Consider the following 12,491-nt stretch of genomic DNA (forward strand, 5'->3'; position numbering starts at 1 on the left):
GGGAAACCTCTTTTTCAATCTTCTTCTATACCACCGCTGGATTATGCCGAGCCGATAGTTGGTTTCTACAAAGTGATTCCCCACGAAAATCCCTCGCCAGGATGTGGAAACCATATAAGAATCCGTTCCTCAACACCCCAGCGGAGACATGATCAGGGTATTTGTTTAGCCAGGGGATCATTGCCATGATATCAACGGGGGTAGGTAACGGTACACAGTGGTCCCCCTCAGTCTTGTTTGGACCCTCCTTTACCTCCCGACCCGCCATTTTTGGATCTGCACGAACTTTCCGGGTGCGAGGAATTCCCGCAACCCGCACATGCATGCCTGAACTTACATGCCCCTTGCGGTCTGGAGCAGTTACCTCTATTAAAGCTCCAACAGACCCCCCGCTTTCCCCCATTCCCCCCGGTCTTTGGTTGGTGATCGCCACCGGCGCCCGCTCGAAAGGGCACCACCGGCTGTTGGCGGGAAAGCCCCGTCCCATTCCCGCCTGGCGAGGACGTCTTCGTCGCGCCCGGCAGGAGCTGCTTCTGCCACGAAATCGAGTCGAGACAATCCCACGTCAGAGATGAATCGTACTCTTTGGCCTTACGGAACTTCATGTCATAACCCATCTATTCGTTCCCCTCATATGTTTCATAAAAATCCATTATACGTGCCTGATAACAAGATAATTCGGGTAATACCTCGGGCTTACGCTCCCCAATAATTGCAGTAAACATCGCAAAGGCCTTGGCCCAATTTGTTATAGTCTCATCCACCCTGAATCCCGCCATCTTGGCTCGCCAAACACTCGGGTGCCACAAATCTTTCTGCGTCTTAGCATACTCCATCTCGCGATGGTCAGTCACCAGAGAAAACATATTAACATACTTGTCAGCCCAAATTAATTCTTTCGTGGCCAACGGGATATGTTGAACCACTCTCTCCCGTCTTGAGGGCAATGAGCCCTCCCCCGCAATTGGCAATGCCTGCTTACCCGGTTCGGTTGACGTTCCCGCTGTTTTTTCCACGCCAGCTGCCAGTCCTTCCGGGGTCACCTGTGGGGGGACAAGAGGGAGATTCGCCTTCGCGGCATCTCGCGACTGCCGCAACTGCTGAATTAGTAACCTGGCCTCTTCGGCCGTGTCTCCAGGTGCAGTAGCACCCCCTGTTTTTCTGCCGAGCCATGCGGCCAACTGGGCGGCCAATTCAGGCAGCATGTCCTCCTCGTTAGCGGGCGTAATCACAACCGGAATCGGCTGACCCGCGTCTGGGAGTACCGGGGCCTCGACCGGAATGGCAGGGCTCACCGGGGGTACCTCGGGGACCGGGACCTCCCCCCCTTGCGCCCTATTCCTGACCCGCTTCCCCCTACCCTCCGGGGCAACTCCCGGCAATGCCGGGCCTATTACCTTCATTGGTTTACCCGGATTGTTCATCGCAGCCATCTGCTTCTTCATGTTCGCCATATCTCGGCCAAGCGCAGGGACCATAACAACGTTTCGTTCGATCTTCACGATTCTGCTCACCAATATCCGAAGCATCTGGTCAGCCTCGGACTTCTTTCCTGCCTTCTTGCCAGACATTCCTTCCGAGTAGTCGCTCTAAGACGATCAAAAAACGGTCCTAGATCTTTTAGCCTCGAAGTCGCTGAAAGAGAAACACAAGAATTACAAATTCTCAAAATTGCTCCTTGTTCCGTCGAGGGCTCACGTGCAACGAGTGGGTGCAGCTTCCAAGCACAGGAACAAGAGGATGCTTCTTTGGATTCCCGCTCTCTTTATTCCTCGTCGGGAGGGCGTGAACCCTCCGCTGGTACGCCTACTGGGCTTGGCCATCGGTGTAGGTGTCTAGGACAACCCCTCTTGGGCGGGAAAAGGCGCGCCCCGGCTACGCCGCTTTGGGCATACCAGCCGTGACACGCCCCCGCCCAAAAACGGTTTCCCGGGAGGATCCGGGCCCCAACCATATGTTCGGGGGGACCGAGTGGTCGCCCCTTACCATAAATCGCATTGATATTTCAGAGCGAAAATGCATTTTGCTTCCACTGACAAAATACCGACTGCTGTGCAGATGGAAAGCCTTACTGAATAGCCACTTGCTCAAGGAAAACACATTATTGTCGTTACTCGGGTGCCAGCTTTAGAGGCTCTCACCAAAGCTACAGTTCCAAACGTTAAATACCTTCATCCTAGATGGATTCAATGGGCTACATCCTTAACAGCTGTTGATGTGGACTTTGTCTTTGACCCGTCTTTGCGGACACAAGATTTTTTACAGTAAGATCATGTATACCCTTTACCCTCGTTACTGTTGGGTGTAAAATAATTCAGATATTGATGATGACCCCCTCAGCAATTAAACTAACACTTTCATATTTTGCATTTGCATAAGCCAGTTCCTTTCCAAGTTTATGCTTGCACAGACATAAGAGCTCTTTCTGCCTCAATATGCTCCATCCCTCATGGTGTGGGAGTTCTGTCATTGTCCAACAAGCTAAATGGACAAAGGTGTTGCAAGTACTATTCAGTAGGAGATGTGGTCAGGAAAGTCTGTGTGCAAATATTTCCCCTCAATCCTGGCTTCTGTTTGGTTTTTATGGATGCATATGACAGGCCTTGCAACCAGGGATGTAGCCATCCAGTTGTTAAATACTCATCTGAACTCCCATAGCCTATATGTGAAAAATCCCCACTAATACACATGGCATAAGGATTAACATTTTACGAACATATGTATTCTATTCATACTGGATAATAGATATGTACGAAATTTGATCTAGTAGCATCTTCTTATCAAAGGTTACATAACTCCGTTTTTTTTAAAATACATTATTGATACATAATATGGATAGGCTTTGCAGTTTTTCTGACTGCCTGCAAAAAAGGACAGTTCCATTAGAAAATATTACTTTTTAACGTCCATGTGGTAAAATTGCATACTTCTCCCCCACGCGAATACCAGACTTCTGTACTGTTGCACTGAAACCCTGCTCATCAATAATTTACAATTCAGAGTGACAGGTAATGTAACTCTGGATACAAATAGTTGCCCGTTCTTTTCAAGCAGAGCACATCTGATCGAATCATGTTCAGCAGGACTACTGCCTCTGCAGATTTCAAAAACACCATCACAAAAAATGGAGTTCAACACAGCCAAAAAAGGTTTTTCCCAACTCTGCACATGTGGCCCTAATAGAAATCAAACATTTGCCTTAAAATTTATGTAGAGTTCCTGTCCAGTATGGTGCTAGACATAGTTAAAACCATCCAGCAATTGTATAACCTTAAAACTGTACTTCAATGCAGTAAAAATAAAATGTTCAGTTGTATGATGAGCTTCTTCATGTAATTTATTGTTGTGTTGAAATGTTTCTTGCACATTTATACATATGTAAAGCTGTACATAATTTAATTTAAAGACTATGTATCACATGTATCATCCTCATAACGTGTGTAAATAGGAATTAAATGCATAACCATGTATCACCCTATACTGCTAAGCAGGATTTCATGTTTTATGGAAAGTTACTCTTTCATAATAAAATGGTACAGATGTAATGCGAATCCAAGATTTATTCATATGAACAAGATTTATTTATTTATTTATTTATGAAATGTATTAAGCGCAAGCAAATGCCCGGGGGCGTTTCGGCGCTCTGAACGGAGACAGACCAGAGAAATGACAGTGAAAATTACTGGTGAAATAGCCAAGTTTTTATGGTACGAAATATGGTTCATGATTATTACTATTAATGTAATATGCGTATGTGATACAGCTGTCACTTTGGAGATACATGGCATTCTAAATAATTAGCATGGCATGAAAGCAAAGCAAGGTACACAGGTCATGGCAAAAGATCCCTGCAAACCCAGCTTTCCAGTTCTAGAACACCTTTCACCCTTTACTCTCTGCGTCATAGATAGGTCATTAATCAATCGGAAATTCCCATAACATCCATCTGTTCCCTTCTGTGAACATCAATGATGCGTGTGTACCTCATTGGGAGTTGACCAAAGTTCTCAATAATCCCCATTTCAGTACCTTTTGTGAACTAGTACAGACCTGCGGTGCTGGCTGGTCTGTGCAAATAATAATAAAAAATGAACGACTAAGCAATCTGAGTGGATTGTATTTTTTACAGCAATGCCTTTGGCTTTTATTCAAAGTGGCACACATTTTCACAGACATATGGTATTTGAGTTGGGAGTGTGGGGGCATGTGGCCTGAAAGTAAAAGGCCCATAAGCATGCCTCATGTATTTCCTGACAGAGACCCTTTTTTGAAAGCGTCTACTACTGGTCTTTGGCTTAAAAGTGAAACCATATCAATTTGATTACATTTTCTGACATCAGGTTGAATCTTGTGCTTTGCATTATGTTGCAATGAAGATTGTATGCACCCAACACATAGGAAATATTTACATTGTTAAGTAACTGCACACTAATATTTAATTTTTCAACATGAGGTACTACTAATCGCAATTTCAAGGGATGGATGGCATTGAACAAAGCTTTAGAGAACTAAGGATCAATTCTTGGAGTTCACATTCACAGTCTAGTTTAGAGGAGAGTGTAAAAGAAAAAAGGGTCTAGTAAACCAGCATGAATGTAAAGTTCTCAATAAGAAAAATGAATTTCAACTAAAAAGTGAATGTTAGCCCTGTCATCCTTTGTTGGTTTTCCACCTAACTTTTTGTCTTCACGCCTTGGGCCATATTTACCAAGGATTGCGTCGCTTTTGCATCACCCAAAGACCTATGCGATTTGGATGTATGGCGGTACGACGCGGGCTATTACTGACACCAGTCCCCGTGGATAGTAGGGAAGGTGTTGGAATAGTAAATGAACTATTCCTTGTCCTTGAGCGCCCTTCAGTGCAAGTCGTGGTTACGACTTGCGTTGTAAGAGACGCATCATAATGGTAGCGCGGGGTAACATCCGGTCGTAAAGGATGTTCCCCATGCGATTTATAAGGCCACTCAAGGTGGCCACGCAAGGCCACCCTGAGTGGCCATGAGTGGTTTGATAGATCAAGGGTAACCAACACAGTCCAATCGCAGTTTTGTGTTATTCTGTTGGAGGGAGGTGTTCCATGGGTGGTATGTGGGTGCTCCTATGTAAAATCCATGGATTTTATACATTGCCAGATTTACCATTAGTCGTAGACCTGGGAATGCGCCAAACTACTACACCTCCCCAGGTGAGGCGTAATGAGGAGACATATGTTAAATTCTCCTCGTTTTTTCCTCTTCCTGTGTATGCTGCAAATATTGTTAGATAAATAAAATAGTTTTTTGCCGTATTCTACTCATAAGGGGTTCCTCAAACACCCCTGTATTTTTCTCATGGGGTCAGGACACATAACACCTGACCCTTATGCCCCCTTCGGCCATTTGGTTTGTGCCAGGAGACTGTTCAATCAATCAATCAATCAGTCATTTGTTAAGCACACTACATACCCGCGAGGGTCTCAAAGTGCTGGGGGGGGTGAGGTGGGGGCCACTACTGATCGAACAGCCAGGTCTTTAGTATCTTCCTGAAGGTCAGCAAGTCTTGGGTCTGTCGTAGGCTCAGTGGGAGGGTGTTCCATGTCTTGGCGCGAGGTGGGAGAAGGATCTCCAGTCAGTGGTTGTTCTTCGGATGCTCGGGACGGTGGTGAGTGAGAGGTCGGCGAAGCGTAGCTGGCGGTTGGGGGTGTAGAAGGAGAGCTGTCTGTTGAGGTAGGCTGGGCCGGTCTTGTGGAGTGCCTTGTGTGCGTGGATGAGGAGCTTGAAGGATATCCTCTTGTTGACGGGGAGCCAGTGTAGGTTTTTCAGGTGGGGTGTGATGTGGTCGTGTCGTGGTACATTGAGTATCAGTCGTTCCGGGGCATTTCAGATGCATTGTAGTCGATTGATGAGCTTGGCCGGGGCTCCTGTGTAGAGGGCATTTCCGTAGTCGAGTCTGCTGCTGACGAGGGCCTGGGTGACTGTCTTTCTTGTATCTGTCGGGATCCATCTGTAGATCTTGCGGAGCATGCGGAGGGTGTTGAAGCAGGAGGAGGAGACTGTGTTGACTTGCTTGATCATTGAGGGCATTGAGTCCAGGATGATTCCCGGGTTGCGTGCATGGTCGGTGGGGGTCGGGGCTGGTCCCAGTGCCGTTGGCCACCAGGAGTCGTCCCAGGCTGACGGGTTGGAGCTGAGGATGAGGACCTCCGTCTTGTTCCGATGAGGTAAAACGTGGTTGTAACTATCTGTTCAAGTTGTGGCTAGCCACATACGCATTCACAATTATTTACAAAATTGCTACGAATTAGCAATGATTGCAGATATCCTAATTGGAATTTCCATATATTTTTGAACAACTACTGAATGGATTGCACTAAACAACTGAAAGAGAAATGTGTGAAGCAAAATCTAAATTGTTGCCAAATTTGGTGTAGTTATGTCTAAAGGTTCATGCTGGAGACCTGTCTAAAGGTCCCTTTAGAAATTAAAAGGGTGAAACACACTTTTTTTGATCCCCTTTTTCTCAGCCCCCGCTTGACAGATCAGCCAGAAACTTTCCATGCACCAAAAGATTTACCAGGCCACTCTTTTGGAGGGAAATTCTGTGAAGGTTTGTCAAATGCTGCTAAAGATGTAGGCAAGTCGACGAAAGCTTTTCTTATGATACCATTGTCCTAACTATGACTTCCTACTGCAACTGCCAGTAGGTAATTTATAGATATATAGTTAGATAGATCGATAGATAGATAGATAGATAGATAGATAGATAGATAGATAGATAGATAGATAGATAGATAGATAGATAGATAGATAGATAGATAGATAGATAGATAGATAGATAGATATACAGATAGATAGATAGACAGACAGATGGATAGAATATTTTTAGGCAGTTATATCTATAATTATTGTTCCAATTTTAATCTGGAAAGTAGAGTTTTCTTCAAACTCTGGGGGTCAGGGGGATCATCTGGAGGATGATCATTGGCCACACTTGTGATGTCATCTAGCTAATTGGCCTCATCACAAATGAAAGTTCTAGAGTATCATACTGTTTATGTCTCTTAGATATGAAATGCTTGATTATTTTAATAATCCTCAGTCTCCACCAATTTTGAGGGGACAGACAGGTCCATGTGACCATGTGAACTGTACTGGCTGTTCTGAACAAAGTCTCTGAAGATACACTGACTTACAAACACAATAGATACTGTATTTCCAGCCTCGGGAATTCTGACTATTGTTCATTATTTTAGTCCTTCCTTATGAAACTGTGAGAAAGTCATCCTTTATGCCCTGATCCCTGATGTGGGATGGTGCCTCTTTTGAAGGTGGTGTTGATGGTGCGTTGTCGTTCAGGTGCGATGGCGGCCGTGGTTCTGTGGTAGATGTGAGGGGGGCAGGGGTCGGTGGAAGCCCCGAGTGGATGCTTTTCATGGTCAAGGCAGTGTCTTGGGACGTGATTGGTGTCCAGTTGGAGATGGTGGGCTGGCTAGTGTTTCTGGGGGGTCATCTGTGGTGCTTGGCAGATGGTCAGTGAAGTTGTCATAGAGGTTTTTGATGTTGAGGTGGAACTAGGTTCCAAGCTTGTCGCCAAGGTCTTGGGATGGGGTGATGTCAGTGTCCTAATCACCCACAATTTTTTATGGATTGGTGGTTACTGAATCTGATTATGTCCTGTGCCCTGCTAACCAGGCCAATGGCCATTGCTCTGCATAAAAGGTATATGGTAATTGGGTATAATTACAATTGGTATGACAACCTACCTGTAAGCCCCTAGTATATGGCTTACCAGCCCAGTAAAGTTAATGCTCCTAAACGTGCACAGCTGTGGTGCCTTATGTCATTTTAATAGCTAGCCCTGCCTTGCAGGCTACTTTTAAATTAAAACTATTTCCGATTTCGACTTTGCAATTAAAGTTACTTCCAAAGTCTTAAACAACCTTATTTTTACATGTTAGTCACCCCTAATGTCTATCCTAGGTGCTCTACTGCAATTGATTCAAGCAAGCTGGGCTGAAGAAGGCTGGAATGCCAGAAAAAGGTCCTCGGAAGCTTGTTTCCAGACCAGGGAAGGCATGGTTTGGCAGTTCGAGCTGGACTGTTCCGATGAGGCACAGGGTCAGACTGATTTGCATATGGCCATGTCTAAACTGGGGTGGTGTGGAGTGCAAAAAACCGATGGATTTAGGCCCAGCTCTCTGTACTGGGGTGAATGTATGACATTGTTCTGCATTCTGTCCATCAACTGTGGTTTTTGCATTTGTCACCCCGAGTGGGATGGGTATGCTCAGAAGTGAGTCCCATGCTCTCTACACCACTGGATTCAAGCAAGCCGGGCTGAAGACGGCTGGAATGCCAGAAACCGGTACTCGGAAGCTTGTTTCCGGTCCAGGGAAGGCATGGCTTGGCAGGTCGGGTTGGACTGTTCCCATGAGGCACAGGGTCAGACTGATTTACATATGGCCATGTCTGAACTGGGGTGGTGTGGAGTGCAAAAAAACGACAGATTTAGGCCCATATCTCGGTACTGGAATGAATGTATGACGTTGTTCTGCATTCTGTCCATCAACTGTGGTTTTTGCATTTGTCACCCCGAGTGGGATGGGTATGCTCAGACTTGAGCCCCATGCTCGCCACACCACTGGATGCAAGCAAGCCGGTGTGAGAAGTTGGCCTGGTATATAATGCTCACTAATTCTAGTGATCACTTTGTACCATGCCAAGCAACCCTTATGATGATGGTTGTAATTCAACCTTGTAGACCAGTTATCCTAGTGGTAACGTGGACAAAGCAGTCTTAGGCTAAACTCTGAAAGGCATGTGAAGCCAGCTGTTATACCATACACAACCCCCTTGAATACCAAATGAAAGGGACACCACACAGATATATATTGAAAATATATATTGATTTATTAACTATTAAAATCCCCTGGACTCTTTATGAGCACAGAAGCACAAGCGTTAAATCACAAGACAGTTTAAAATACACAAAAGTTGCACAATATGGATGAGCCCTAGGGGCCACCTAAACCATATACTAAATAAGTGGTATAAGAGATACCTAAAGGAAAGTGAAGAGGCCTAGGGCCTTGGGAATCGCTGGAGCTATTCGAGACTGGAGTTAACTAAGTCGGGAAAGGCCCACGGGACTCGGGTGCAGTGTTCAAAGTGCACGCACTTCTCAATACAAAGTCTATGGTGCGTAAAAAGCACAAAGTTAGAAAGTTAGGAACCTTCCGAGTGACCTACGGAGCTGAAACTTAAAACACAGGCCCTTGGGATGTGTACCAGTGCAGGAGCACCGGCGGAGCTGAGTTACCTCACCCACAGGAAGCGGGTGCACAGGGTCGAAGATGTGTCGGGTTTCGTCACGCTGGTCGATGGTGCTTGGAGCAGGAGATGCTGCAGGCGGCTCGATGAGAAGAGTTCCGGTGGATCCAAGGGTGGATCAGAAGAGTTGAAGACCTGAAAGCAGAGGGGACAGTGTTCAAAGTCACTAGCCAGTGACTGCCGTGGAACCAGAGTGGAACCAGGTGATGTCGGGTGCAAACAGGCGTTGTCGGGTAGCTTCTTTCTGCAGCCACGTGGATACCCGGGGTCGAGGACGTCCAGGAGTCGGTCACGAGCTGTCCCACGTAGGCTTCTCGCTGTTGGCGGTGTCGGCGACCTGATCGGAGCAAACAGGCCTTGGCAAATGCAAGCCACGCAGAAGTTGAAAGATGCTGTTCACTCGGACCAGCAAGGTCAGAGCGGGTGCTCCTTTTTACAGGAGCTTGGGTAGGTCTGGAGCAACCAGACCTGCGGTTTAAATCTTCGGGTTCGTCGCCAAGATGGCCGCTGACCACGTGGCTAGTGGCCGGGATGGCGCGTCGAGTGGCACAGTGCAAAAGGGCCCCACGCAGATCGTGGAGATGCTGGGGGGCTGATCTTCGGTGCAAGGGCTGCTCGGTGGTGGGGGTTCTCAATCCCCAAAGCACAACGTCGAGGATGCCTCAGAAGCTGCGCAGTCAGCTTTACGAGTGTCTTCCAAGAGGTCCGGTCCCACGTCACTCGGTGCCTCCACGGGTCCCTTCTTCGCAGGGACTGTGGATCGGGCTTTGAGAGGTCTGGGAGTCTGGTTCTTGTCGGGCTCTGGGCTCGGTCTCCGGCGGGAGGCGGCGGCAAAGCAGACGTCGAGTTGCTGGTTGGTACCTGTGTTCACAGGGTGGTCACTCCTTGGCCACAAGGGAGATTCTTCTTCAGTCTTCTGTGCAGCAGAATGTCGAAGTCCAGTCTTCTTCTTAGTTTTAAGTTGATTTCGGGATGATCTGCTGTGCAATGGCACTGCTCCCCCTCTTATTCCCAAACTAGGGGGTGGATCACCTACTAGGTCCCTCCTCTGGGAGGAACCAGGAAGGGGGGCGGTTACACCCCCTTTCCTTTGTCCAGCTCCGCGCCAGGACTGGGGCTGGAAGGCCCCAGAACCGGTTTGGGCTGGCCTATGCACGGGGACACCTTGTGTGCCCCGGGCATGTCTGATTCTATTCAGCCCTGTCCTACCCAATACACAAAATCCTGTCTGGGGTGGTGCTCGCACCTCCCAAGGCAGGAAACCCTTTGTCCAGGCCACCATCTGCCGAGTTTCGGTCAGCAGCAGGAGGCCAGACTTGTGTCTGTGGTGGCAGCGTCCATTTTGTGAAGCTGAGGCTCTGTTTAACTTTAACCGGGGTTAAGGCTACACACATGTCGTGTCCCTCTAGAAGGGTGGAATGCTATCCCCGTCGCCAGAATTGGCGAGGGGATAGTATTCCAATTCGTATGACACCTTACTCGACATGTTTTGATAAAGCCAAACCAAAGATAGCATTTAACCGCGAGGATTATAATGCACTTAAGAGTATATGGTATGGCAATATCCCGGAACGGCTTAGGGAGTTGTTCCCGACAGCTGCAGACAGGCTCAGCTCATGCCAGAGCACCATCTCACATATTTCCAAGCACTCTGCCTCCAGGATTGATGAGGCCTTCCATAGGAGTGGCTGATAGGAACATATGTGTCCAGTTTAGGGTTAGGCACAGGCATACTGTACCTAAGTAAGAGGTGATTACACCAACTTACCCCAGCTGAGTGATCAGCCAGTCGTGTCAAATATGGAGGCCAGGCCAGGGGTGGCACAATACATGCTGCAGCCCCTGGCAGGCCTTGGCTACACCTATGCCCTGGGTACCTATGGTACACTGTTACAGGGGCCTATAAGGTGAACCAATTCCAATTGTGTTATGCACCTAAGGTACATGGAGTCCATTTTAAGGAGAGAGCAATCAGCCTGGGGCCCTGAATAGCAGGATCCCAGGCCAACTAAGTCAAAAACCAGCTAAACACCAGGCAAAAAGTTTGGGGGTAACCATAGTCAGATATCCACCTTCCTACATAACCCCCCCCCAAACGAAAGGAGATAAGGCTATCCTTGACCAGGTAAGCCTATATTGCCTAAGTGGCCATATAAGGAAGTACCAGCTCTGGCTTGGTAACCCCCTGTCTCATGGTCCACTAAGCAATCCCTCACCCTAAGGGTATCTGAGGGTCTCCACCATAGGGAATCTCTACCTGTGGTGTGTCTTTGCAAAGTCAAAGGCTGGTGTTGGGATGGAGTACTGAAGTGAGTTTCCTCTGTAGGGCTCAGCTTCCTCCAATCACTCTCCACCATGTGTGCCTTTCTTTCTCTGACTGAGTTGCACTGTGCTCTCAGGGTCAACCTCTGGCTACCTAAAGCTGGAGGCTGGGTCCCTCTGTTTGGCTTACTGGAGGGACAGGTCAGGTTTGGGCCCTTAGGGTCCCAGGTTTGGCTGTGCCCAACAATATCCATCTGGGGGAGGTCCCTAACTACTTTTAAGGGGGATCCCTCAGGAGTTTTTAAAGCTTGCACCTCACTAGGGCTACTAGTTTCGGTGCCCCTAATCTGCTGATGGGGGTGCTTTATTTGACAGGGGGCCCTTTGGGTCTCACTGTCCTTCTTGTCCTCTGCAGCCCTGGGCTGAGTAAGGCAAGGTAGAGAGGGGCAGGTTACCTGCTCCAGACTGGGTCCCTCCTGAGAAGGGTCCACTGCCATCAGAGGCTCTGTCAGGCCAGGCCTAACAACCTCTGGGACAGTTCCTTCATCAGGGGTAAGATCAGTTCCCTGAGGAGGCTGATCCTTTCCTAAAGTCTGGTGGGAGGGAGATTTCTCTTCCTCCTCAATGCTCTCTGTTTGGGTGGAGTGATCCATCATTTCAGGCTTCACTACCCATGTATCAGTTTGAGTTTGGGCTGTGGCCATCACAGCCCCACCAACCTTTTCAGGAGGAGACTCAGTTTGGGTATGGGCTGTTACTAGTACAGCCCTGCTACTCTTTTCAGGAGGGAAGTTATCTAAAGATGGGGCTGAGGTTTGCTCAGCCCTCCCAACCTTTTCAGGAAGGACATCTTGAATTGGGGCTGTAGCCATTACAGCCCCACTAACCTTTCCATGGAGATTTACCATTCTAGAATGGG

This window comes from Lissotriton vulgaris, unplaced genomic scaffold, assembly GCF_964263255.1.
Source record: "Lissotriton vulgaris unplaced genomic scaffold, aLisVul1.2 SCAFFOLD_657, whole genome shotgun sequence".
Taxonomy (NCBI): Eukaryota; Metazoa; Chordata; class Amphibia; order Caudata; family Salamandridae; genus Lissotriton; species Lissotriton vulgaris.